General features: G+C 40.5%; 1 long non-coding RNA gene across 1 annotated transcript in view; it reads right to left on the bottom strand.

The window, feature by feature from the left end:
• LOC147600854 (uncharacterized) overlaps positions 1-25,882 on the bottom strand; it is an 840,330-nt gene that overhangs the window by 701,204 nt on the left and 113,244 nt on the right. Inside the window, exon 2 of the long non-coding RNA XR_015258372.1 lies at positions 2,286-2,385. This is a non-coding gene — a long non-coding RNA (uncharacterized LOC147600854). The remainder of the gene's footprint in view (positions 1-2,285; positions 2,386-25,882) is intronic.

The following is a 25,882-nucleotide window of genomic DNA, read 5'->3' on the forward strand; positions in this document are numbered from 1 at the left end:
TAATAAAATAATAACAAATAATAAAATATAAATATATCTTCTCAAAAGTATTTTTTTCCCAGAAATACAGTATCTGACAGAAGCAGGTACCGAGCATCATAGACACTTCATATGCATTATCAGATGGGACACTAAGGATGGGGAAAGTATAAGGGTCAACTGCAATTTGCAGATGCTGAGTATTTTCAGGGGCAAAGATTCTATTTTTTTGAAGTTCAACATTTATTTTGGAAAAAATAAACCATGGAATTTGCTTTGCAGAAAAGACAGAGGAGACACTGAGTTGGCTATACTAAGTCTTTATTCTCTAACTCCTAACAGTACAGACTGTACTTTTCAGAACAGTAACGTACTTTACAAGATGCCTTCTTTTGGACAGGGATTCTTTCCAAAAAAAAGACAACACAAACTCCGCCTGAGTTTTGTATAGACAACACACTGCTGATTGCTCTGTCACAGAAGCTTTCTGGTTTTGCAGAGTCCTTCAGATCTCCTTACCTAAAACCATGAGGTCCCTCTTGGTACACCTAAGGGATTCCTAGAGGCGTAGAAAGCTGACAGTATGCAAGTTAACCACTATGTGGTCCAGCCACTGTGTTAAGTTGAATTTTAAAAGACTAAAGGACATTCAGAGCAGATGTAATTAAGAACAGTACATGATATGAATTCTCATTTGTGGCGCCACTATAGTAAAAGCACTTACACCTGTGGGATAGTGATTCTAGGTATGGGTTCCCTGAACAGGTATCAATTTCACTCTCATCGAGTATCCTTTTTTTAGCATTTAATTAGCAAGAGCTTTATTTTTTCTTAACCAGAAATTTTGGGTTTTATCCCAGTGTTTGTTAAAGCTATTGTAAACTCTTTAAGGTATATTTATTAGAAGGAACATGCTTACATTTCATTACCAAGAAAATTCTGTAAAGGTCTTTCTATCTAAATTAGTTACATCATAAGAAAGACTACAAAATAGCAATACAAAAGTAAATCTGATAAGAAATCAGGAGTTTAGGAGTTAAAATGGTTTATTTCAAGGCACTCAAACTCTGACCTTGACTCAAGAGCAGTAAAATTAGTATGAAAAATTAATTAAAACTGAGTACCAAAGGATAAAACTAGAATAAAATTAATTTTGAGGGACAAAATTCTAAGTTACTTTTAGTGGAAATGAAGAGGGGGAGGTGTCTTTTAAAAAAGCTGAGATTTGTTTCAAACTGGAAATTGCAAACTTCCTAATTGTAAATCTTAAACCTTGAGCTTCTCAGAGGTTTGACTTTGTAAATCTGAAACAGTTCTGAAGTCGATGCACTATAGTATTGCCACAAATCAAAACAAAAGCCTATTTCCCAGGTAAAATCATTATTAACCAAGTATACACAACCATTTGTATGCCTACTCACTCGTGTTAGAATGGCCATGTTACATGCCCACAAAACAGTAGAGCAAACATCAACAAAAAATGTGGTGGTGCTTTATACCAATTACCAGTATGACAGGACAATCATGCATCAGATTTGACACTTTGCTGAAGACAACGAGTTTTTTTTGCATGATCATTTACCCATTAAAAGACTCTGAGATAACACAATCCCAGGCTGAAAGATGCTGGAAGTCAGAAAATGAGATTAATCCATTGTGGATATTGCACACGAGTGATTATGGAGACCAAGAGAGAGAAAGGAATTTCTCCTCATGCAGACATGAGGGCCACTTAACAACATCTTACTTTGTGGGATTCCTTCCTCCTACAAGACCGATGAGGTACATCTTTGTATTTTAATCCTAAACTCACAGTGAAAATCACTGTGAAGACAACGATGACAAATTCACTTGACTTATTTGAACTGTTTGCTCAGTATGCCTGAGACAAGGTATGTGCTGGATACAGCTCACTGTCACCTCCAACTGATATGCCCACTCTGTACCAGAATACTTCTAGCACAAGAATGCATCAGAGCCAAATGCAACTAGCAACGTGGTAGGTTTTTCTAGTCATTTGCTAGAGTTTTTGTCTTCTTTTGTCATTATTCTGTACCCATAGCCTTGCTCATTTTTTTTTGTTTAATTTTTTGTTCTTATGTCTCTCAAATTAATATGCTACTTTTAGTCTCTGTTGTGAGGAACGGCTGCAGACGCAAAGGTCAGTGAAGAAGGAGGGGGAGGAGTAATGCGGCTCCTGGCCAAGATTCCCCTGCAGCCTGTGGTGATAACCATGGTGGAGCAGGTTGTCCCCCTGCAGTCCATGGAGGTGCAGAGATCCACCTGGAGCCCATGGAGGACCCCACCCTGGAGCAGGCAGATGCCTGAAGGAGCCTGTGGCCCGTGGAGGGCCCGCTGGGGCAGCCGTTCTGGAGAGACTGCACCCCGTGGAAGAGATGACCCATGCTGGAGCAGTTTCACGAAGGACTGTAGCCCGTGGGAGGGATCTCACACTGGAGCAGGGGAGGAATGTGAGGTGTTGTCCCCCGACTATAAAGTAGTGGCGTAAAACAATGCGTGATGAACTGACTGCGACCCCCATTCCCTCTGCCCCCTGTGCCGCTTGCGGGGGGGAAGGTAGTAGAGATAATGTTAAGTTCGGGAAGAGGAAGGGGTGGGGGGAGGTTATCCTGTTTCCTGTCTCATTCTCCTGCTAGTTTTAGAAATAAATGAGTATTTTTCCCCCAAGTCGAGTCTGTTTTGCCCGTAACCATAACTTTAAGGATTTCTCCCCGTCCTTATCTCAAACCTCGAGCCATTTTTCCTTATATCATCTCCCCCCATTCTCTCGGAGGGTGGGGGGAGCAAGAGACAGACTGCGTAGTCTGGTCCCGATCGGAGCTGAACTATGACAGTTATTTTGGTGCCCAACGTGGGTGCCATTCTCTCTCTTGCTCCCCCCATCCTCTGAGAGAATAGGGTGAGAACTGGTAAACAAAAGAAAACCAGGAAAAAAAAAAAAACAAAACCCAAACACATGGGTTGAGATTGAACAAAAAGTAAATTTAATAGTAATGACAGAAGAAAACGAAACAGTGATGGAATACAAATACAGTATAATGGCTTACAACAAATCTGCACACCTAGTTTCTTTCAAGTAGCAGAAGGCTCCCCTCAGCACCCTCCTCACTTATACACTGAGCATGATGTCAGATGGGATGGAATAGGTCTTTGGCTAATTTGGGTAAATTAACCCCAGCTGTTAGCTAATTAGTTAATTATCCCAGCCATAGGGGCTACCAGCTTCTGTTCTCCACCCAGCTCAGGTGAATATTAACTCTGTCCTAGCCAGAACCAGGACATGTATGTGGAACAGAACATGTACTGAGCCACAGGCCCCTCTAAATCACGTTTAGGTCAAAACTGTTACAAACTCAGACCAGAAACAATAAAATTGATGTTGAGATGCATTCAAGAGTTTTTTTGCTTTAATTAAGACCAATGTACAAATTAATTTACCACAGTAAGCTTAACTAATAGGGATGAAGTGTGAATGGACAAAATTGTATCTACCCTTAGGATTGTACTGGCCTAGTCTGCTTAGGTTTTAAATCACTTTTGATTAAATTAGGACACTTGTACTGTGTGGATAGTATCTAGCACAGGTAGCTGCTTCCAATTGGTTAAGTCATAACATGATGTTCAGTAGTCCAGATTTAAGTGTTTTATACAGCTTTTTAAATTAGCAGTGGAGACCTAATTTCAGGAGAAGCCTTCCATTTTTGTTGTACTCAAAAAAGGAGGATAAACACAGAAGGTGGAAAGCAACATATGGAGATGCTGTTGCATAGTACAGAACACGGATTCAACAATTGAAAGATGGAGAATGCACATTTTCAACAGATTTACTCACTTCTCAAACAAGAAAATCATCCAGGAAGTGTCACCTACCATTACAATCGCCACCACATTTGCAAAGCAGTCAGGAGAAATTGCAACAAAAGGACAAAGAAAGCCTCAAGGCTGCAAATCATTATTTTAATATGCTGAAAGTTGATATGTCAAAAATGTACTGTGCCCTTCCCTTTCTATTGCAAATATAAAGGTAATACTTTTAAGAGTCCTGTCTCTTTAGATATAGATAAGTGCACACAACCATAAGTTTATATAGCATTTTTGTATCCATATGTTACAGACATACACACATATGTGTAGCCAAAATCTATTCAGAGATGCATAGGCGCAAATAATAATGTGAAATGAGAGATCCCAATGCAGCTCACGTTACTGAGCTCTCCAGAGCCTGGTAGCAACGCAGAGATGGAAAATCTAAGAAAGGCATAAACCGACATTTTCTGGAAAGAAAAAGCAAGAAGAAAAGCCTCCCAAGGAACCAAAGGCTTCACTTATTTCTAGTGTATGCTGGTGTGAATTAACAGGACTGAAAGTGGTGTGAAATTAATGTAACCAAAATATTTTGCCCAAGAATTGAGAGAAAGAGCATCATGGAGGACAAAGTAGCCTTCCTATTAGACAGGAATGTATGCATGTGTGTATGCATCACCAGTACCACTTCTACTTGTACCATGCAAATAGTTTTGTTCATCAGAAGCTCAGCCTTCTGCCTGGCTAGCATATGGCAACAGAAGTGGGAAACTGCAGAAACAGGAAATTGTATAAGGTTAAACTCCCAAGAAAAATCAAATCAGAATGAGTTCTGTAAGCTCTGAAAACCAGATAAAGTAGATGGAAAATACTACAGGGTTCTCCCAACTCTACACCAAACAGATAAGGCAGGCAGAAAATGTGTTAAAAACCACAGCCAGAAAACAATCAGAAGGGCACATGAAGACATATTAACTTTCCAATCCATGGTTACGGCTGGGAGATTACTTGATAAGCTAGTGTCATGGTTTTGTTAGTGAGGGGGGGCCTAAGGTGGTAGCTTCTGTAGGAAACTGCTAGAAGTCACTCCCCTTTGTTCAGTGGACTTGGCCGGGCCTAGGGCGGACCCGCTGCTGGCCAAGGCCAAGCCAATTGGTAGCAGAATGTCCCATGATAACGCCTCTGTGATAACGTATTTAAGAAGGGGAAAACAGAAAAAAAAAGAGAGAAGAGAAGATGTGAAGAAGCTGAGCGGGGGCAGAGGTGCAGATGGGGAGGCGCAGGCCTCATGGGCCTTGCAGGCCTCACCCTCTGGCCTCTTGCCAGGCAGCCGACTGGGCTTGACTCGGTCCAGCCCGGCTGCAAGAAGTTGAAAGGAGATGAGAAGTGAATAAGATGTAAAAAAAAGATCCTGAGAGACATCTACCAGCCTGTTGTGAGGAATGGCTGCAGATGCCAAGGTCAGTTCAGAAGGAGGGGGAGGAGTAATGCGGCTCCTGGCCAAGATTCCCCTGCAGCCTGTGGTGATAACCATGGTGGATCAGGTTGTCCCCCTGCAGCCCATGGAGGTCCATGGAGGAACAGAGATCCACTTGGAGCCAGTGAAGGACCCCACACAGGGGGAGGTGGATGCCTGAAGGCAGCTGTGGCCCATGGAGGGCCCGCTGGGACAGCTGTTCTAGAGGGACTGCACCCCGTGGAAGAGATGACCCATGCCGGAGCAGTTCCATGAAGGACTGTAGCCCGTGGGAGGGACCCCACGATGGAGCAGGGGAGGAATGTGAGGAGTTCTTCCCCTGACCATGAAGCAGCGACGTGAAACAACGTATGATGAACTGACTGCAACCCCCATTCCCTCTTCCCCCCTGTGCCGCTCAGGGGGGAAGGTAGTAGAGATAATGTTGGGCTCGGGAGGAGGGAGGGGTCGGGGGAGTTTATCTTGTTCTCTGTCTCATTATCCTGCTGTTTGTAGTAATAAATGAATAGTTTTTCCCAAGTCGAGTCTGTTTTGCCTGTGACGGTAACTTTAAGGATTTCTCCCTGTCCTTATCTCAAACCTCGAGCCATTTTTCCTTATATTTTCTCTCCCTGTTCTCTCGGAAGGTGGGGGGAGTGAGAGAGAGACTGCGTAGTCTGGTCCTGATCGGGGCTGAACTATGACAGCTAGGGATGTGACTTTTATGCAATTATATTTACCCTCCTTTAGTTAGTCCTTTATCTCATCAAATATTCTATAAAAATTCGGGCTGTCTGCCCAACAGTTACATCAAGCAAGATCGGTCAATCAGTCCCCTGAACAGTGCATCCTGTTGAATTGCATTATTTTGCTGGGCATCAAATCAGGTTATGTGATGCTGTCCTTCTTTGGCAGACAAATTAATGTTGAGAAGAAGAGAGCTTCATGTTATTTTTAGGATTTACAGATTTTAAAATTAATGTAACAACAAACACCAAGTTACTTTTAGCTTTCAGTGTTAAGGCGGTGATGAAGCTTTTAAGTGAGTAATGTTATCTATATTAGAGGCAAAAGGACTTTTAGAAATGCCACCATCTACTAAGTGAAGACTAAATTATTTTTATTTTATCCATTTTACTTTAAGTTACATAAACTAGAAGATGTAGGGCAAAAAGGCCACAGGAATGCTTTAGCTTAGAGGAGAGCTATGTTAATTTAAACATTTCCCAAATGACACCCTGTAGGTCATCACACAGATAAGAGATGTTTTATTCTTCAACGGAAAGTCACGGCTACCAAGGGAAGAGAGTTGCATTTATGCATTGCAAGGGCTAGAAGGAACAACTGGGATTGTATATTTTGTCCCCTGCTGTGTCTTAGGAACTCCAAACCAGTTTTGCTGAAACTCAAAGCATTGCTAAAGAAAAACACCACAATTTCAAACACTCCATTCTAGTGATGAATTATTCTCATGTTATGTGTGCACACCTGCTCCCCAGGAAAAGCAAGGGCATTAGGTTTAGTCTTCAGTGCAGTATCTTTTATTTGCTATGGGCTAGGAACACATATGTGGCTAGTCACCCAGATTAGCCAAATCACACAGGACAAGTTTTTAAGTTATAGTGGTAAAATTTTATCTGAACCTAAGGGCTATGAGGTCAACTGCAGAAAACCACAACTGATAAAAAAATATTTATAATTAGCCCAGAAAATTTTATATTCCTGCTGATAGTGAGCAATAGACAAAATAAAGAGCGCTATGAGCAGTTACCCTCCAGAAGGAACAAGCTATGTCATACATGGATAAGTATGTAGAAAGTTTCACTTGTCTATGTAAGATCCTACAAAAGAATAAAGATACTACTTCCTCTCCTGTGTGAGTTACAAGCACTGTGGGTGAAAGCAGCCAGGAGAGTTTGCTCTAATGGCTGTTATTTTCTTTGGAAGGCCACAGAGTCAGAAAAGGGATTATTCTCATTGCTGATAAATGCATTGGTTCCAGGATGAATTTCAGTTTTAATACCTTAGTTTACCAGACTGTCTGTAACCATTATTTTTATAAATGTTGAGTTCTTGACTTTGCTTACTCTCCAAGGTGGCTTTCCAAAGTTCCTGTGACAATCCTTTCATTTTCATCAATACATTTCTTGTAGGCAATGATAGGAGTCTAGTGGCATTTCCAACTTGGACCCTTCCCATGAGAACTTGTCCTGACAATCATAGAAGGAAAAGGCTCTAGTGAATAATTTGCCAATATCAGACAAGCAAAATGTCTGTGCAAAAATGAACCCGTTCTGACCCCTGGCCTTTCTTCTCTCTTGAAATGAGTGAAAATTACCTGCATCAGGCCATAAGAAAAGGGCCACAAGAGAAGAACACAGATGCAGAGGTAAACTCTGCCAAATTAGTTCAGGATACAGAGCAGATGGCTTACCATCTCCTAATTTCATGTGTAGTAGACAAAGACATGAACATACAAAAGGGAATATTTATAGGGTCTCTTCTTTATATGAAAAGCTTATTTCTGTTCCCTGTAGCTTAACATTCATTGTCTTTTATAGCCAGGCCATACTGAAGCAGTTACAGCCCAAATCACAAGCAAAGTTAAGTCCTGAGGGCAACATCCTACTAAGCTGAGACATTAGGAATATTAAGCAAGTCATCTTCTAAGCTGGGTAGTGTCCATTACATATCTCAGAGCAGTTTGCAACTTTGGTCAGCAGGCCGTCATCTTTAAATGGGCTTGGTTCTGCCCCACCGAACCAAAGACAGTTTCATGTATGCAGACCTCTGGCCAACACTACGCAGCAGAGGCATCTGCAACCTGCTCAGTGATGCTGAAGCAGCAGGGTCTAGATCAAAGTCTTAGGAACTAAAATGAGTAAGAAGACTAATGCTTACTGTAGCTACTGTTATAGGGCTGTGCTTGAGGTTATTTTCTAGGAAAAAGTTATTTTCTAGATTTCCCAGTCTTGCTGTCAGCCAGCAAAACTACCAATCCTATTATTATTTTTTAATATAATTGCTGGCTTAGTGTGAATTCATATAATGCAAGGAGAATGTGTCTTATATTTAACATACAACGGGATCATTATTTATTTTTATTTGAAACTAAGGGAGGAATTTAAATCACAAGTTACCTGACAACAGATTCTCTTTTGTGAGTTACTTTCCCCTTGTAAAGGTATTTTAATTCATCCTATTAAATTTAAAAAGAAAATAGAATAAAAAGGGACCCACAGTGAGTCAGAAACGTGCGCATATGCAGGCACGTACAGATGTGTGTGAGAAAGGGCAACATGGTAAAACCAAAACATTTAACCTTAACTCTGTTGATACTATAAGGCACTCTCCTACGCCATGACAGATAAATTTTCATAAGCTTCACACTGAGTATTTCACTTATTCTGACAACTCATTCTTAGTCTGAAAATGTTTTATTTGACAAGTTTTGGATCCCTCCAATAGGTTAGAGTGATTTAAGTTAAAAGAGATACTAGCACTTCTCTTCCCTTCAGATGGAAAGAGGCAAATGCAAAAAGGCTTTAAAGGTCTTTGTCCAAATCCCCTTTTTCTCCTCACCTGTTCTAGAAAAATCAGTCATGTCCCTGCAAATCCTACTTCCATTAACCTTTCGAGTATTGCTGACATTTTTGTACAGTAAGTCTGCTTCACCATATGTCAAGAAGCAGCTGACATATCCTTTTAAAGTCTCTCTTGCTGTATATCTTGACTCTTCTGGTTAGTTTTCAGTCAGATGACTGAAAACATTAAACTGAAGGTTAATTTACAGTTTCAAAATTAAGTCCTAGACTGAAATGATTACTTTCCATCTTACTGACCCTGTTCACTTCTCAGTATTCAAAAGCTGGACACTAGGGGTAATTTTTGTAAAAGCAATAATAGTGTAAAACTGATGCAATACTCAGAAAGTTGCCTGTATTAAGTATGAACAGCACTGGAAGCTTTATCTTTGTCAGAGCACTGTGTTTTTTCAAACTATGGCTAAATACTTGCTTTAATCTGGTAGAAGTCCACTCTGCTACTGAAAAGAGCGTAGGTGCCTTCCCCTCCCTACTGCAGCTGCTAAACCCATACACAAGGGCTAATGGGAACTGATCCAGCTGGAAACTATCGATCAACAATATTGGCATGGGGACCTGGTGGGAATGAGCAGCCCAGGTCAAGAGGCAGATGGAGCTGCTACTTTCAGTGGCGTGGGGATATATATGCCTAGTTTAAGAAACTGTATAACTGCACTCCCTGTGCTATGTGTGCTTAAGAATAGCATCCACACATAGAAGCTGTCCATATTCTAAAGAGTTCACTTCTGTGAGAAAATCCATAGTGAATCAATTGCAAAGCTAAGGAGCAAGATTTTCAAAGCTCTCAATTGCCTAAGAGTGTAGGGTTCATAAAGGTCATGGGAGTGTGTGCCCCGAAGTTCCTTAAGGACCAGACTTGTAGGAGCTGGGATACTCGGTACTTTTGAAAATTCTTTAACACTTCTACATGGATCTTTAAATTCTTAAGTATTATTTAAAATCTCATTCAGAGACATTTTTTAAATGTCTTAACTCACATTCATTGCTAAGTTTGAACATTAAAGAAAGCATTTGTAGAAAATATGAGGAAGTGAAAGAGAAGCACATCTAGTGTCTATCTCAACCCTTCTAATGATGATAAGCAAGATTGGTGGTTTGTGAAAATAAAGTAAAACATAACTTGCTGTGAAAACAGCTGGTACACAGCCCTATTTTACACATTTCCTACATCTGTTCAAGGGATCAGTATTCCAGCATGGTGTAATTGAGAATTAATTTATTATTCTTAATAAAATTATAAGATGGTGCCTTTCTGTACTTATTTTGGTATTTATATCTGATTTAGAAAGAATGTTATCTCATATGTTTTATTTGGAAGTTATGTTTTTTTGCATTGATGTAGCACTGCAGGGAACTGAGTTCAATTTCCCTGTGCCTTGCAAAGCTTTACTTTGAGCTAAGAACTTTAGCATTGCTATCTAAAGAGTAGAAACATAATCTGGTGGTTATACACTTAAAGTTGTTTTTGTTAGTGTTAAATATCAGTATTTTTTATATTTTGCTGCTAGCTTACACTTACAGGTGAGATGCTGATCTCCCATCCACTGACAGGCATAATTCTATTTTTCAGATCTCTGTAAATATGACAAAAATTTAATCCAATGTGCCTGATGTAATAATGTTTCTCCTCAGTGCTATAAGCATCCTGTCTACCATCACAGAAAAGAATGAAAAAATCCACAAAAACCTTTAGCAGATACCAAAAGAAAACAAATTAAAGCGAACTTGGTCAAACAACTTACTGAAAAGTTTGAAGGCAGCAACTTATGATAATAAAAGACACACAATGTCAAAAGGGCAAAACCTACCACATTAGCAAGCTAGACAGAACTTTTTGGAATGCTAATCTTGTTTTCTTCCTTCACTGTGAAAAATAAAAGAACAATTTATACAAGTAACCATTGTATGAGCTGTGTTATGACTGATCAGTTTGCTATGAGTCAGTCACCCCAGATATTCATAAATCTTGTCACAGCTTTCATTTTTCCTTCATGAAAGCAAAAACTACTCTAGTGTCTGGTCATAGAAAACATAAGTGCTATGAAATGAAAGAAAGAGAGATGCAGAATACGGGAAAAAAAAAAAAGATTATTTAAGATCATGCTACTGTGCTTTTCAGTAGCACCCTACTCATACGATTAGGAGCAGGAGACAGATGATAGGACTTAATATGAAATAAGACCAATTAAAAAAAATTATTATTGTTTTTAATTCCTATGTATTAACACTTAAACTCTCTAGCATTATGGTTATTAACAAGTCTTAGAAGGATCCATTTATCTTTTAGACATAATTTAGTACAGTGACTACATAGGAGTGCCAGTTAGACTTCTGTAATACTATTTTGGGAGTAGATAAAATTTAGGGTGCTACAAAACCAGAGATTCCTTCCCTATGCCATGTATGACACTGCACTACCCTGTTTTCATTGATTTTAAACTATTTTACACCTGAAGAGGTTCTATCTTTTTTTTCATTTTACTTAATACATGAGCTCCTGTTGCAGAAAAGCAGCCCTAATCCCACTGAAGCAAAAGGTATTAAATCCTTTGCAATGATGAGCTATGAATGAGAAATGATTGTTTTCTGATATCTATCTGATACAGGTTGAGTGTGTGTATTATGGATAGATCATTCTCCAGTTTTTATTACTTAGTACAACTTTTATGTTTGCCCAGGTTCTATGGTGTACTATAACCAAATGAAGCAAAGTGAGAAAGCAGATAATGCATGGGTTTTCTTAAAAAATAAAAATAAATTCAATGACATGTTGTGTAGATTAAAGCAGACTGTCATCGTGGTGCATCCAGTTGGTGTGCCAAGATGTTGAACAGTCCCGCAAGTCCTTCATTCAGGAAGGGTTTTGGCATCCGTGACAGGAAAGCATTCATAAGCACACATTTGCCTTGTATGCATACACTCCAATTGGACTAAATGTAGCAGCAGACAAGTGTCCTACCTTAACAATAAAAACAACAAAAATCAGCATTTTCTGCAATATCTACCTTTGTGTCAAAATGTTTCAACTAAGCAACAGTGCCTCATCCAGCCTAACAGCATGCAGGTGTGTGAGCTGAGGTCAGCTATATACCTGGTAGATGTGCTCTTAATAAGTATTCCTCTGGCACTCACTTCCACTTAGATGATGTTTCATGCCTACTAGGAACAGCTGGCGTTTTCTGTGCTATGGTAACATTGTCTTTGCAGCTGCTGAAATTCAAAGCACTCAAAAGTCATGTGACTGGGCCAGGACTGGAGAAACATACGTAGAAATATACATTTTTAGAGAAACTACCAATTTTTGTGTTATGTGTTTTCATATCTCTTTTAGAGACCTGTAGAAACATTTTCATAGCAGTTAATTCCACTTTCTGCAGTGCTTATTCTGGCATTAAACCAAAAAGAGGTGGTACAGTCTTTGGTGATTCTTCCTGGCACACTGTTTGGGTAGCTGTTACCTGCACTGACTTCATTCTGCACGGAAGTCAAATGAGTTCATAGCGTTCCTTCTTTGTTGCAGAAACGACACGGACTCCGTGGATGGTGTACCGGAGACCTTTATTGTCCGTCAGCCTAAGTCTTTTACACCTTTTCTCAGCTCCATGCGGAATGCACGTGCTTAATCATCTAATTCAATTGGTAGCAATATACTGTTCACGTGCCTTTAACTTCATTTGGATTGGTTATAGATTTTTAGTTGTCTTTACTATTTTTGCCTTTGGTATTTACTTATCTTGTTCTAATTGCTGTTTTTTTTGTTATTGAGCAAGTGGTGTTCAAGGACATAGCTCAAATTCTTCAATATCAGCTGTGCTGCACTCTCTGTTCCCACATTTCCCCCTTTTTGTTTTTCTACTATCAATATCTGATGTAGTATTTTCTGTATAATTTTTGTAGGCAGGTGAATCAAACACAAAATGTTAATGATTATGCTTACTAAGATATCAAATATCTCAATTCCAATTTCAGCCAAAGATAGCAACCACCCTGTTATGCCACACAGAAGCTTAGTCAAGATAATTACTGACCACGTTATACATATTAATGATTACTTAAGCAAAACTAAATTTCACTACCTTCTAATAATTTTCTACTACAGCATTCTTCTACCATTATAAATATAACAACTCCAGTAACTTTCTTATCTACGAGGCCAGTGACTAGTTTTTTGCAGGCCTCTGTTGAAACAAGCCATAAATTCTGCTAACAATGTTTTGTATCTTAAAGCTTCCCTTCTCATTCCATGGTTTTCTTCCTGCAAGCATGATTGTGTTCCTCTCCCAACGGCGGTGTGCTTTCACTGACACTGTACTGGCTCAGCGAAATACCCACATCTCCCCCTTCTTAGTTTATGAGAAGAGACTTGTTTCAACGCTTTATCTATTAAAGTTTACACATATTTTAACACACAGAATACACATTTTAATACACAGAATATAGATCAAAATAGGAATGAATAAGCATCCTACTGCTATTTGTAATAAGCTTATATCAATCCACCAAAAAAAAAAAATTCTGAATATATCAAAATCATCTCTCTGTTGCAGTTTACAGATTCATGCAGCAAAGCCCATCAAAATCCTGACCGCCATGATTTTGTGGTAATAATAAAAAAATCTATTGCTGATCTGTTCTGTTGCCAACCCAACTATGCCAAAGACATGGCTGAGCAAGAGGATGATGATCAGCTGGGTCAGAGCAGAGAAAGGAGGCAAGCACAGCACCCTCAGGGCGTCCTCTGTTGTTCGCAGAGTGCGCTCCGAGTCCTCCCTCTCCCCCTCGCCCTGAGCCACCTCAGTTTATACCCTCAGCAGATTCAGTGAAAGAGTACTGACTAAAGGTTGCTGCACGCATGGCCAGCACATACAACAAGGCCTGTCAAATATGTGCTCTGCAGGCTAACAGCGGTTCTGTTTTGTGAACTAGCTTAGCGTACAGAATCTACATCAGTTAACAGCGTTGATAGTACCAACGCAGTTGTACGTTTTCTTAGCAAGCTAACAGCCCAATTTATTTAGCGTAGCTAACGCCTGGGAATTTGCCACACCAGGTGCTAAGATTGAAGCAGCAATAATTTCACTTGGTTTCCAAAACTCTGTATTATTTTGGTAATCAGATTCAAGGCTATGTGAATTTTGTTTAGGTCCTTTATGCTGTCTGGATTTTGATGTGTTAGTGCTTGCATGATTATACCATGCTGTATCGTTGCAATGTATAGATCTTAAAGCATTTACAATCATTATCCCTCTAGAAACATTAGCTCTTGAATAGTTTAAAAAAAAAAATAGACACAAGTCCATCTTTACTGATCCCAAAAGTTCCATCTCTTGAAGTTCAGCACTCAGCACTTGCAGCTGCTGTTGTTTTACACAAAGTTGCCGTCCTACCGTTGTCTGGCAGGACATTTGTTCTTTCTGTGACTGATGTCCATAGGGCTGCCATACAGCTTGTTAACAGTCCGATGAACGCAAGGCAGCTTGGAGCACTGGTCGTACCCATCGTGCAGGGATCCACTTTTTTTTACTTCTGTAGAGACACAAGCATATCCTTTTCCCCACGTTATAAGAGGAAATGGTCCTTTCCAATTACCTGTTTCCAGATTCTTTACCATCACCGGAGCTTGCCCTCGGATGACATAATGTACAGTAGATGTTGCAGCTTTTTTTTTTTTCTTTTTTTTTCCTTGCTAAAGGCCACTGGTAAACTGGTATCTGTAACCATGGCAGGTTTTTTTTTTTTTTTTTTTCCGGGTAAGCTGCCCCCGCCCCGCCGGATTGGGGGGGGGGGGGGCGGGGGTGGCGCCTGGCGGCGGCCGCAAAAACAGGGAAATATCCTTAAAGCTACTGCCACAGGCAAAACAGACTCGACCTGGGGAAAACCACTCATCTATTACCAAAACCAAAGCAGGACAATGAGAAAGGGAACAAGACAACCTCTCCCCACCCCTCCCTCTGCGCAGTCTCAACACCATCTTCCTACTTCCTGCCCTCGCCCCCTGAGCGGGACGAGGGGGCGGGGGGGGGGGAGGGAGGAAGGGAATGGGGGCCACTGTCAGCCAATCACACGTTAGCTTGTGCTGCAGTTTACTAAGAGGAAATCTACAATAATAACAAAATATAAGAACATTAATATATACAAAATGAACAATGTACTTTCTCACCACTCGGTGTCCAAATGACCGATACTCTGTCGGCCCAGCTTCCTGCACCTGCTTGTTAACGAGACTTCAAAAGCCAGACAGTGTCCTTGGTCTCATTAACAACAACCCTTATCATCAGAACATTTCTATCAGCATTCTTCACATACAAAATCCAAAGCTTCTAAGAGCAAAATTAACTTCATCCCTGCTAAAACCAAGACAGTATTCACCCCTTATTTTATACCATTTACTTCATGCTTATACGCACACACACACAGACTGCTTATACCTGTCTAGGAAATTTTTTACTTTCCTCCGGCCTATAATCTATTAATTTCTCTGTTTGCACTGCCTATCCGTTTCCTATTAAAGATCTTATAACTTAACACTGCGCCTTGTACGCAATAGTATCAATCTAGATGTATCACTTGTTCTAACGGGGTCGACCTGCGACAACGCACACACCAGAACACTCTGCTGTAGCACAAATATAAATCAGCTGGAAAAAGCTTACATACACACCAACAACACTGAACAGTAACAAAAATATGACACCGTTGACACAAAAGACACACAAACTCAAACCACGACACTTTTGACATAAAGAACACACACACAAACACGCCACCTCTATAACGAGGAAGCTCCAAAGACTGAGGGCTCCTTTTCCAGATCTATGGGACCTGGATCAAAAGGATTCTCCCAGCTCGCTGTTAGTCTTTGTTTCCATGGGCAGGAAACAGATGGGGTAACGGGTGCTGTTGGATCCTCTTTCTGCGTGTGATTCTTTAAGACTTCAAACATTACATGCCATGCCGGTAATAATCTTTGAGCAGCAGGGTCACCCCGCATTGCACAGTCCCACAGTTCAACACTTACACTGTCCCAGGTGCCCACCGTGCAGATATTAGAGATGTTAACATCTGCTACGTGGGCGGACACCCAAATCAACAAGCTCTTCAGGTCAGTGTTATTAATAGCACAGTTCTGTTCCTCTAACATTTTTGTTAGAATTGTTAAAATTGATTTATGTTCCTTTGAAGCAGTGCGTCTCGTCGTTCTGGTCTCGTGGACCGCGGCTCTTTACCGCCACTCTCTCCTGGTCTCAGGGACCGCGGCTCTTTACCCGCCGCTCTCTCCCTGGTCTCATGGACCGCGGCTCTTTTCCCGCTGTTTTTTCCCTGGTCACGTGAACCGCGGCTCTTTAACCGCCGCTTTATCCTTGGTCTCGGGGACCGCGTCTCTTACCTCCGTTGCTTTATCCTTGGTCTCGGGGACCACGTCTCTTACCTCCGCCACTTGCAACTCTTTTCTCCGTTACTTTTTTGTTCAGTCCGGGCTGCCACCAGTTGCTCTCTTTCCGCGAGTCAAGGTCCCTGTTTGGGCGCCATATGTTGCAAAAAGGACACAGACTCTGTGGATGGTGTACGGGAGACCTTTATTGTCCGTCAGCCTAAGTCTTTTATATCTTTTCTCAGTTCCACGCGGAATGCACGTGCTTAATCATCTAATTCAATTGGTAGCAATATACTGTTCACATGCCTTAAACTTCATTTGGATTGGTTATAGATTTTTAGTTTTCTTTCTTTACTATTTTTGCCTTTGGTATTTACTTATCTTGTTCTAATTGCTGTTTTTTGTTATTGAGCAAGTGGTGTTCAAGGACATAGTTCAAATTCTTCAATATCAGACAACTGTGCTTCACTCTCTGTTCCCACACTTCTTTACCAGGATTACCACTTCAACTTCATAGCAGAAAGCTTTGATCAGAATTAATCTGCCTAATGTTAAATGCCTGTTCCATATGTCTACATCTGAAATAGCTCTCTACCTCTGAAATAGCTATCTACAGTTTTGTTTTACAAAAAGAGAGAAACATGCATGCCAGGGTGGCATGCATCCTGTCTCAAGATAGATGTCTAAAAGAAGCTAGATCAATAGGGGTCAAGAATTATTCTCTCTACCAACTACAAAACCAGTCAGTACAAATATCTCTGATGCAAATATCGGTAGATGATAAATCCCATCCCTTTTGCTACAGCTTTGAGGACTGTAAGATACTAGCTTTTATCCTCAGCTCAACTAGAAAAACAGAACAACCTAGAGGGAGAAAGTGCTACCAAATTTCTTCAAGGAAAGCATGAGGGTGGATACAATGGTGGAAGAAGCAGCAAAGTGCTTAAGCACCTTTAAAGAAAATAATCCATTGCTCTCTAGTTTGGTCATTGATGTTAATTGACATTTTGTATAATGAGCATGATGAAGCGTCACAGAAACTATCACTACAGCTTTTTAAAAAAAAAAGCAATATAATTTTCAGTGAAGTATTCTCTTCTGCACCTGCTGACTTTACTAGGAATAGATTGAAGGAAGACAGCAGACTCCCTTCCTAGAGCTTTTTGAAGCAGCTGGACCCTGCATGATCTCGAATTCTAGGGTTGTAGACTAACACCTCTGTCTCTTTCTACTCCAGCATCACACCCTGACCTTTAATAGAAAGGTAGTAATCATCTTTCAAAGTGGTAACTAATGGATTTGATCCTTAGGATCACTGTAGTAAATGACTGACTGAAGTATATCTATAAGTATATGGAATATATATAAATATATGACTAAGCAAAAAATGGAGCTAGCCTCTTGTTAGCAGCACCTAATAACAGCACAAGAAACAAACTGAGCTACATAAAATTCCGTCTGAACATAAGAAAATACATTTTACTGTGAGAGTGACCACACACTGGTACAGATTGCCCAGAGATTCTCCTTACTTGGAGATATTCTAGATTGAGCTGGATATGGTCCTAGGCAACCTACTCCAGATGATCCTGCTTGAGCAGGGGGGTTGGACTGGAGATGATCTCCAGAGGTCCTTTCCAAGCTCCACTATTCTGCAATTCTGTAATATCACCCAAGAAAAGCTGAAGACATACTGTAAATAGCATATAACTGAAGGAAGGCCAAGGCCTGTTTATTATTTTGGGACCTTTTAAAGATTATTTAAACTGTTGCCATTTTTTTTTTCTCTGAAAATCAGACTAAAGCACCCAGTATCAGCCATGAATGAAACTACATGATAATTTGTAGAAATTTTGCTAAAAGATACTAACAGCTAGTGATCAGGCAGCTCACAGTGAAATAGAATGAGGATTGCTAGCACACCACCCGCCATGTCTTCACCATGGGTATGCAATCAACCTTATCTTGGAAACAATGAGCAACATGGGCCAACTTACTATGACCCAAGCCTGTGCTGAGTGTAGGAAGCAGCAAACATGTAGCAAATTCACTGAACTCCTTGCATGGTAGCTTCCTGGACCCAAATGAAGACAAATGTCGGTCATGGCAATCCTAGGCACAAACGTAAGCTGGGCGAAGACTGGATTGAGACCAGCCCTGAAAAGAAGGACTTGAGAGTGATGGTGGACGAGAAGCTCAACATGAGCTGGCAATGCACCCTTGCGACCCAGAAGGCCAACCGCATCCTGGGCTGCATCAAGAGGAGCATGGGCAGCAGGTCGAGGGAGGTGATTCTGCCTCTCTACTTTGCTGTCATGAGACCCCATGTGGAGTACTGCGTCCAGTTCTGGAGCCCCCAACACAAGAAGGACATGGACCAGTTGGAGAAGGTCCAGAGGAGGGCCACAAAGATGATAAAAGGGCTGGAGCACCTCTCTTATGAGGACAGGCTGAGAGAGTTGGGGCTGTTCAGCCTGGAGAAGAGGAGGCTCCAGGGAGACCTGATAGCGGTCTTCCAGTACCTGAAGGGGGCCTACAGAAAAAATGGGGAGACTGTTAAGTAGGGCCTGTTGTGACAGGACTAGGGGTAACAGTTTCAAAATAGAGAGAGGTAGATTCAGATTAGATATTAGGAAGAAATTTTTTACACTGAAGGTTGCCCAGAAAGGCGGTGGATGCCCCATCCCTGGAAAGGTTCAAGGCCAGGCTGGATGAGGTTCTGAACAACCTGATCTAGTTGGAGATGTCCCTGCTCCTTGCAGGGGGGGTTGGACTAGATGACCTTTGAAGGTCCCTTCCAACCCTAACCATTCTATGATTCTATGATTCTATAAATCTGCTTCAGGATTTTACAAGAGTACCCTCAAAGTTATGATCTGTAAGCTTTTGTTTTATTTTAAATTAAATGGAAGGCAAAATATTGATTCCTCCTTCCTCAGGAAGCAGCATTTGCTCTGCTCAAGGTACTGAATCTATTCAATGATTATAAAATGCTGAGGAAAGCAGAGAAACATTTAAAATATGTATATAATAATAATCTAATGGATTCACTATAATCTACATACACACATAAAAATAGACTCTAAGCTACTACTTCTCATCCTGAAGTAGTATTGTATTATTTCATTAATTTTAATTGTAAACCTAGGAAATAATCTCCTTTTCTCCCTGCTAGTATATAGAATGAAAAAGTGTGACCAATACATTTGTCATTTTGTTTCAGGTAGTTAACTTTCTCTTCAAATGCAAGTCTGTACAGGGTTTATGAAGCACTGAGCTTTCTTTTTTTTTTTTTTGGCCCACTAGAAAACTAGAATTCCTTCAAAAAAAGAGAAAGGACTATCAAAGGAGGATCATAAACTGTTCATCTCTACATCTCAGATTGGAATAGGCTTAGCAGCCCTCTCATCATCTTTGTGGTCCTCCTCTGGACTCGCTCCAAGGTGTCCATGTCCTTCTTATGTTAGGAGCTCCAGACCTGGATGCAGTACTCCAGGTGATGTCTCACCAGAGCATAGTAGAGGGGCAGAATCACCTGCCTTGACCTGCTGGCCACGCTTCTTTTGACACAGCTCACAATGTGGCTGGTTTTCTGGGCTGCAAGTGTGCATTGCCAGCTCACGTTGAGTTTCTCATCTATCAGCACTCCAAAGTCCTTCTCCTCAGGGCTGCTCTCAATTTATTCTCTGCCCAGCCTATATTTGTGCTTGGGATTACCTTGACCCATGTGCAGGACTTTGCTCTTAGCCTGGCTGAACTTCATGAGGTTTGCATTGGCTCACCTCTTAAGCCTGTCAAGGTCTCTCTAGATGGCATCCCTTCCTTCCAGTGTTTCGACCACACCACACAGCTTGGTGTCATTGGCGAACTTGCTGAGGGTGCACTCTATCCCACTCTCCATGTCGTCAACAAAGGTGTTAAACATGGCCAGGCCCAACAGTGACGCCTGAGGAATGCCACTCGTCAACAGTCTCTACTTGAACAGTGAGCTGTTGACCACCACTCTCTGAGTGCAGCCATCCAGCCAACTCCTTATCCACTGAGTGGTCCATCCATCAGACCCATATCTCTCCAGTTTAGAGACAAAGATGCTGTGTGGGACAGTGTGAAATGCTTTGTAGCATTGTAGATGACGTCAGTTGCTCGTCCCTTGTCCACCAATGCTGTAGCCCCGTCATAGGAGGCCACCAAATCGGTCAGACAGGATTTGTCTTTAGTGAAGCCATGTTGGCTGTCACCAGTCACCTCTTTATATTCCATGTGCCTTAGCATGGTTTCCAGGAGGATCTGCTCCATGACTTTGTCAGGCACAGAGGTGAGAATGACCAGCCTGTAGTTCCCTGGGTCTTCCTTGTTTCCCTTTTTAAAAATGGAGATTACATTATCCCTTTTCCAGTCAGCAAATTTACAACTGCAATTCATGTAATAACTTGTATTTTCTCTGCCTTCTAAATGTTCCAAGACTTAAAAACAACAGTAAAGGAGAACAGAGAAGAAAAAACATAGCAATTATAATATCATAATTCTGAGTTCTGTCCTTAGTACGTTACTTGCACTTGTACTGAAGGCCACAGCAGGCCTAGAGGACATCAGCACTGACAACTGCACAACTTGTTTTTAATAACAGCAAATATTACGAGACAAACTTTGCTGCTTTTTTTTGACAGAGTTCCTAAATTTGGAAAAAGAGAAATGGAATAATTTCATTTAAAACTATGAACCACAGTGCATAGTTCTATCATTATGGTGAAGTGTAGTACTGTAGGACTGTAGTATAGTATTATGCATACTACTACAGCATACTGTTTTTTATTTGCCTTGTTTCCCACTTGTAAAATAGTTGAAACAACATTTGCTTCTAGCTATTGCATGTCTGTGCTGATCATTAATTCCAGAATTATGATCACCTCCTCTAAGCTGCAGGAGTATCCTGGCTAAGATGCTGGTGTCTTTCAAAAGTCTATCTGTAAAATTATTAACTCTCACAATAAAACATTGAGAGAAAAGTCTTACTTTGCATTTTTTCATCAACCTGGATTTATCAGACAGACAGATATTAAATTCCAGTGGATTATTTGACCTGATGCCCTGCATAAAACTATCTAAGGAACTTAACACAAATTATATTTTATTTATTTTCATCATTTATTTCAACTGAACTGAGGCAGTTCATCAATAGTGAATCCTGATCCATCTAGGCTGACTGTGTTGAGTCTCCAACCAGCAACCTCTGTCCTCAATGCTATTTAACAACCACTAATATGAGCAGAGATATATTAGACACAGTATTACCCTTTAAACCTTATAAGATGCAGAAGGATTCAGGAGCAGTTAAAGCTCCACAAGTCATAAAGAAGGGAATTGCAGGAATTAGGGGCGTATAAAGATTACATGTTAGGAGGAAAGTAATATCTCATAAGCAAAATACAGCCCCCAAAAAAGAAAATAAAACCCTGCTGTAGGGCCTGACTAAAGTCTTTTCATCCACCCCATTATTATCATTACATATTAGAGTGTGCTGAGCTGCAAAAGTGTACTGTAGCTCTTCTTTTGATTCAACCTTATAAAACTTATAGAAGTCTGCTTCTACCTGATTACCTGAAATTAAAAAAGAAAGTCACAGAAGAATGTTGAGAGCAGCAGAGAAAATAACATATTTTTTTTCCTTGCTACTGCCTGTTAGAAAAAATCTTATCTTCAAAACAGCCACCATCTTATTTCCATGTATACTGAATATATCATCCTAGAAAGCCACCCACTGCATTTGTCTCTTCTTTTATCTTCCTGCTGCTGGGGACCTAATCCCACATTCCTTTCATAATGACCATTCATCTAAATCAATGGGTGCTTGGACTAAAGCATGGCAAGAAAAAAAAGGGATGGATTTTTAAAAGTATTTGGAAGTACTCAGATGTCAAATTCCTAATACCTTTCAGTTGGCATTATGTATCTTTGCAAATTTCATCAAAAGGGCATACTTGAGTGATATTTAAAAGACTATGTAGATAAGAGAGTTTCCATGATTTATATCTGAAAAATAACCTTATTTCTTTTGTGACTCCAGAATAGTAAGTACTTGCTCTGAATATGTGAAGATGCAATTGCTCCCCCTCTGTATGCATATCCCTATTTTATGTACCTTATCTGATATTGTGGAGACTGCAACTCAGATTGCAAGTCCTTTGGAAAAAGTGATCCCTATGATTTTTGTACTTGTCATTTAGAGTCTGGAATTAAATTTGTCAGAAATCCAACAGGCCAAAGAAGCACTCACATGTAACCAGAAGAGTGCATAGTACAGAAAAAGAAACCTTTTTTAGTCTGGACTTCTGGAAGAAATCTGTGCACAGGAACTCCCATTAAAAATCACATAATGATTCTCTGTTATAAGTCAAATGAGACTGAGTTTGTAGAATGTACTCCAGCATTCATTAGACAGAGGAAATCCCCAGCCAATTGCATTTTATCTACTGGTCAGCCTCAGAGAGGCTGGAAAGAGAACAAGCTAGAAATGGGTTCAGAGCATCCAGGAGCACATCTGTCATAGCAAAGGCTATGAAGCTCCTGCTCGCAGTATTCAGTAGCTGATGTATCCTATAACGCCTGCAAACTCCATTGCTGTATGCAGCAACTTCTTGTTGCCATCAGCAAATTGTAGTGGACTCTACAGCAGTAGTATTTACCTTTGTAGATATAAGACCACAGAAATATTGTCTTGTCAAGCATCAGTGCACAAGTATAGTGGATTTTTTTTTCTTTAATAGTGGAGAGGAATGCAAAGGAAAAAATTAACAAATGTGTGTGAAAAAAACAAAAGCTAAAATAAAAATTGTCATTACTGAGTATTTTTTAGTCAACAATCAGCCTGCTAGCTGATTGACTGTCTGTATGATATAGAAGAGGATTGAGAGACAGCCCAATACTGTGTGTTCATCTTCCCTGTACCCAAGGATGCTCAGGGAGGCAGCTAGATACAAAGTAAGATAAGTATATTAAGGCTCTGAATCGTGTATAAAAATGGAAACTTATCAGAAGGCAATTTGTAAAAACACCACGGTCCATGAATTATTTAGCAGTTGACTAACCCTGCTCACCAGTACAACTCTGGCAACAGTCAGTGTAAGCAGAAAACTTTACTTGGCACTTGACAGAACTATTGCAATCTCATAAATGAATCAGGTATATTCTAGCACCCTGGCATTTGCCTGCTGCTATCTACGGTGGCTTTATATTTAGGAAAATCTCACAGTTAACATTAGACTATTACTGCAACAGACTTGCTTTGATACATAATCCAGTCCCATCTTTGTAAATTTTGGCCTTTCAATGCTGTTTCTATATTTCTCAATTGGCATAAGTAGGTCAATAGGCACAGCATTCTCAAGAAAGAAGTGAAAAAGTTAATGTTATTATAAAAAGGACTCATTTATCTGAGATACTTAGTCCTAAGATGCCACAGTCATATAGCCAAACTAGAAGCTGCCAGAGCATTGCTGGAAGTGCTCAGCAGCTTCTTAGATAAAGCTCTGCACTCTGTTACAAAAGGAGGAGCACATAAAAAAGGAAGCAATGCATATCCAGATGAGGTATATTTATATATACAGAACAAGGCATCTCTCAAAATCCCATAGGTCAGCTGCCTGCCTGGATACAGTATGATATGGACTAGATCTTGAATCTCTGTGTTATCACATCTGCTATTTGGTAATCAAGAAGAGAAGGAACAAAGGAGGCTTCCTTTGCTTCTATGCCACAATAAATCCCACGTTCTTTTAGAGGGGGCAAGATAGGTATGTCTCTCAGTTCCAACATACCAGCCTTTCACCTTCTCAAAAAGTATCTTTACATCCCTGTGAATGGTACCATCCAAGGCTGTTTCCACAATGAATGTGAAGGCCTCCCTGCAGTCAAATCAGTTAAACCTCAATTACCTATACCAGCTTACACCTGAAGAGGATCTTGCCTAGTGAAATCACACACAGTACTCCGCATTGGCTTCCTGTAAGCTCTAGACAGATAAAAAATGCAGAGTGATTTAATCTCCTTAGTTTTTTATTCATCTTGTGGCACAAGGAGGAGAATACTGCTTCTTTGTTCCCTTGATAGAAAGGGCAGCTCTTTCCAGAGGTCAGAGACTGCCTATGTATGAGTGGCTAAAAGGAAGGGGGCTGTGCTCAATCTATGGTCCTTTCTCTTTGCAGTACCTCTCTCCTGGGAAGCATACCGTTATCCCTCAGCCTGACCAAAGTACGGTGAATGGCAATGTACAAACTTTCAGCAGATGACAGATATACTGTAAGTGGAAAGAAGCTATATTTAAGCAGCCTTTCTCTTGAAATAAAATCCAATGTGAGAGTAAGCAATAAAAGCAAAACAAACAAAAACACTCCAGACCATTGGACCCCACGTTCCTCTAAATATTTTCCTCGTCTTTCTCTTAGTTCCTCTGTGCAGCACTTTGAAGTGATAAAATACCTTCATAAAATGACCCTCATCTCAACCTTCCTGCAGTCTTACCAGCCACATGCCCTGCTATCAGCTGCTCTCCTAGTTCAATGACTAGAGTTTGCAATTTGGTCCCTGCAATGTGCATTTTCCTGAGCTGCCTCGCAGCTCTTCCCATACCTTAGAGAAAACCCCAAGCCCAAATGAAAAGACCGCACAAAGAAACTTTGGCCCTGGAACCATAGAAGGAGACATAATATAAAGATGTTCTTTTGTATAAATACAAGTAAGAAGATGCTTAAGAGAGCTAAGTGTTTAAGGCCCGAAGATTAAGAAGGGCTAGAAGGTGGCAGAAAGGAGAATATTCAGAGAGCAGGAAATCAAAAGGTCAGCTCTTAGATTGAAAATGCAGCTTCCAAATAGGTAACACAGTTTTTGGGGTTTAGACATTCCCAGCACTTACCCTAATCTTTAAGACCCATGGTATCACTTCTCAGCTTCAAGATTAAGCAGGTGGGAATTGAGTCCTCTTGCTAGAGAAAGGCTGGTGGTGGAAGAGAGAATAAAGAGAAGAGTCCTGGAAAGATAGGCTAAATGCAATTGCTGACACTATAGTAGGAGAGCAGAAGTACAGGTGACTGTGGCTGCTCTGGGGAAGAACTGGTGATTGTTCAAGCTATATAGCTGCCGAAACATCCAGCTCATCTCTCTCCTCACGAGCAGCAGTAAGCTGACCCAGACAAAAAAGAGAGTGGTTTCCTAGCTATTATATCCCTTATAGCACCTTGGTACCCTAGTTAGATGATTCTGGCTCACATAGAGAGTAAGCCCCACATGAATACACAGGTATACGTTCCTGTGACATGATGTACCTTCTGATGTTGCTCCCTAAGGTATTCATCCAAGCCAGTGTTTCCACTGAAAGATGTGTGTGTGGTTGAAAAACAAATGAATCCCTGATTCCAAAATACATTTGTAAAAAGTCTTTTCCTTCCCATTCTCATCAAGACAGAGACAGATCCTCAGGTAGTATAGATCAACATAGACCATGGATACGAAGACTTCCATGTCAGTTGGGCTATTTTGATCTTAAACAGCAAAGAATCTTATAAGGAGCAAATTTCAATGCACAGACAGCAGAATTTTGCTTAAGGCAAAACCACTGATTGTACAGACATCAGATGTAGCAGAGATTAC

The sequence above is a fragment of the Chlamydotis macqueenii genome, chromosome 4 (genome assembly GCF_036417535.1).
Source record: "Chlamydotis macqueenii isolate bChlMac1 chromosome 4, bChlMac1.mat, whole genome shotgun sequence".
In the NCBI taxonomy this organism is placed as follows: Eukaryota; Metazoa; Chordata; class Aves; order Otidiformes; family Otididae; genus Chlamydotis; species Chlamydotis macqueenii.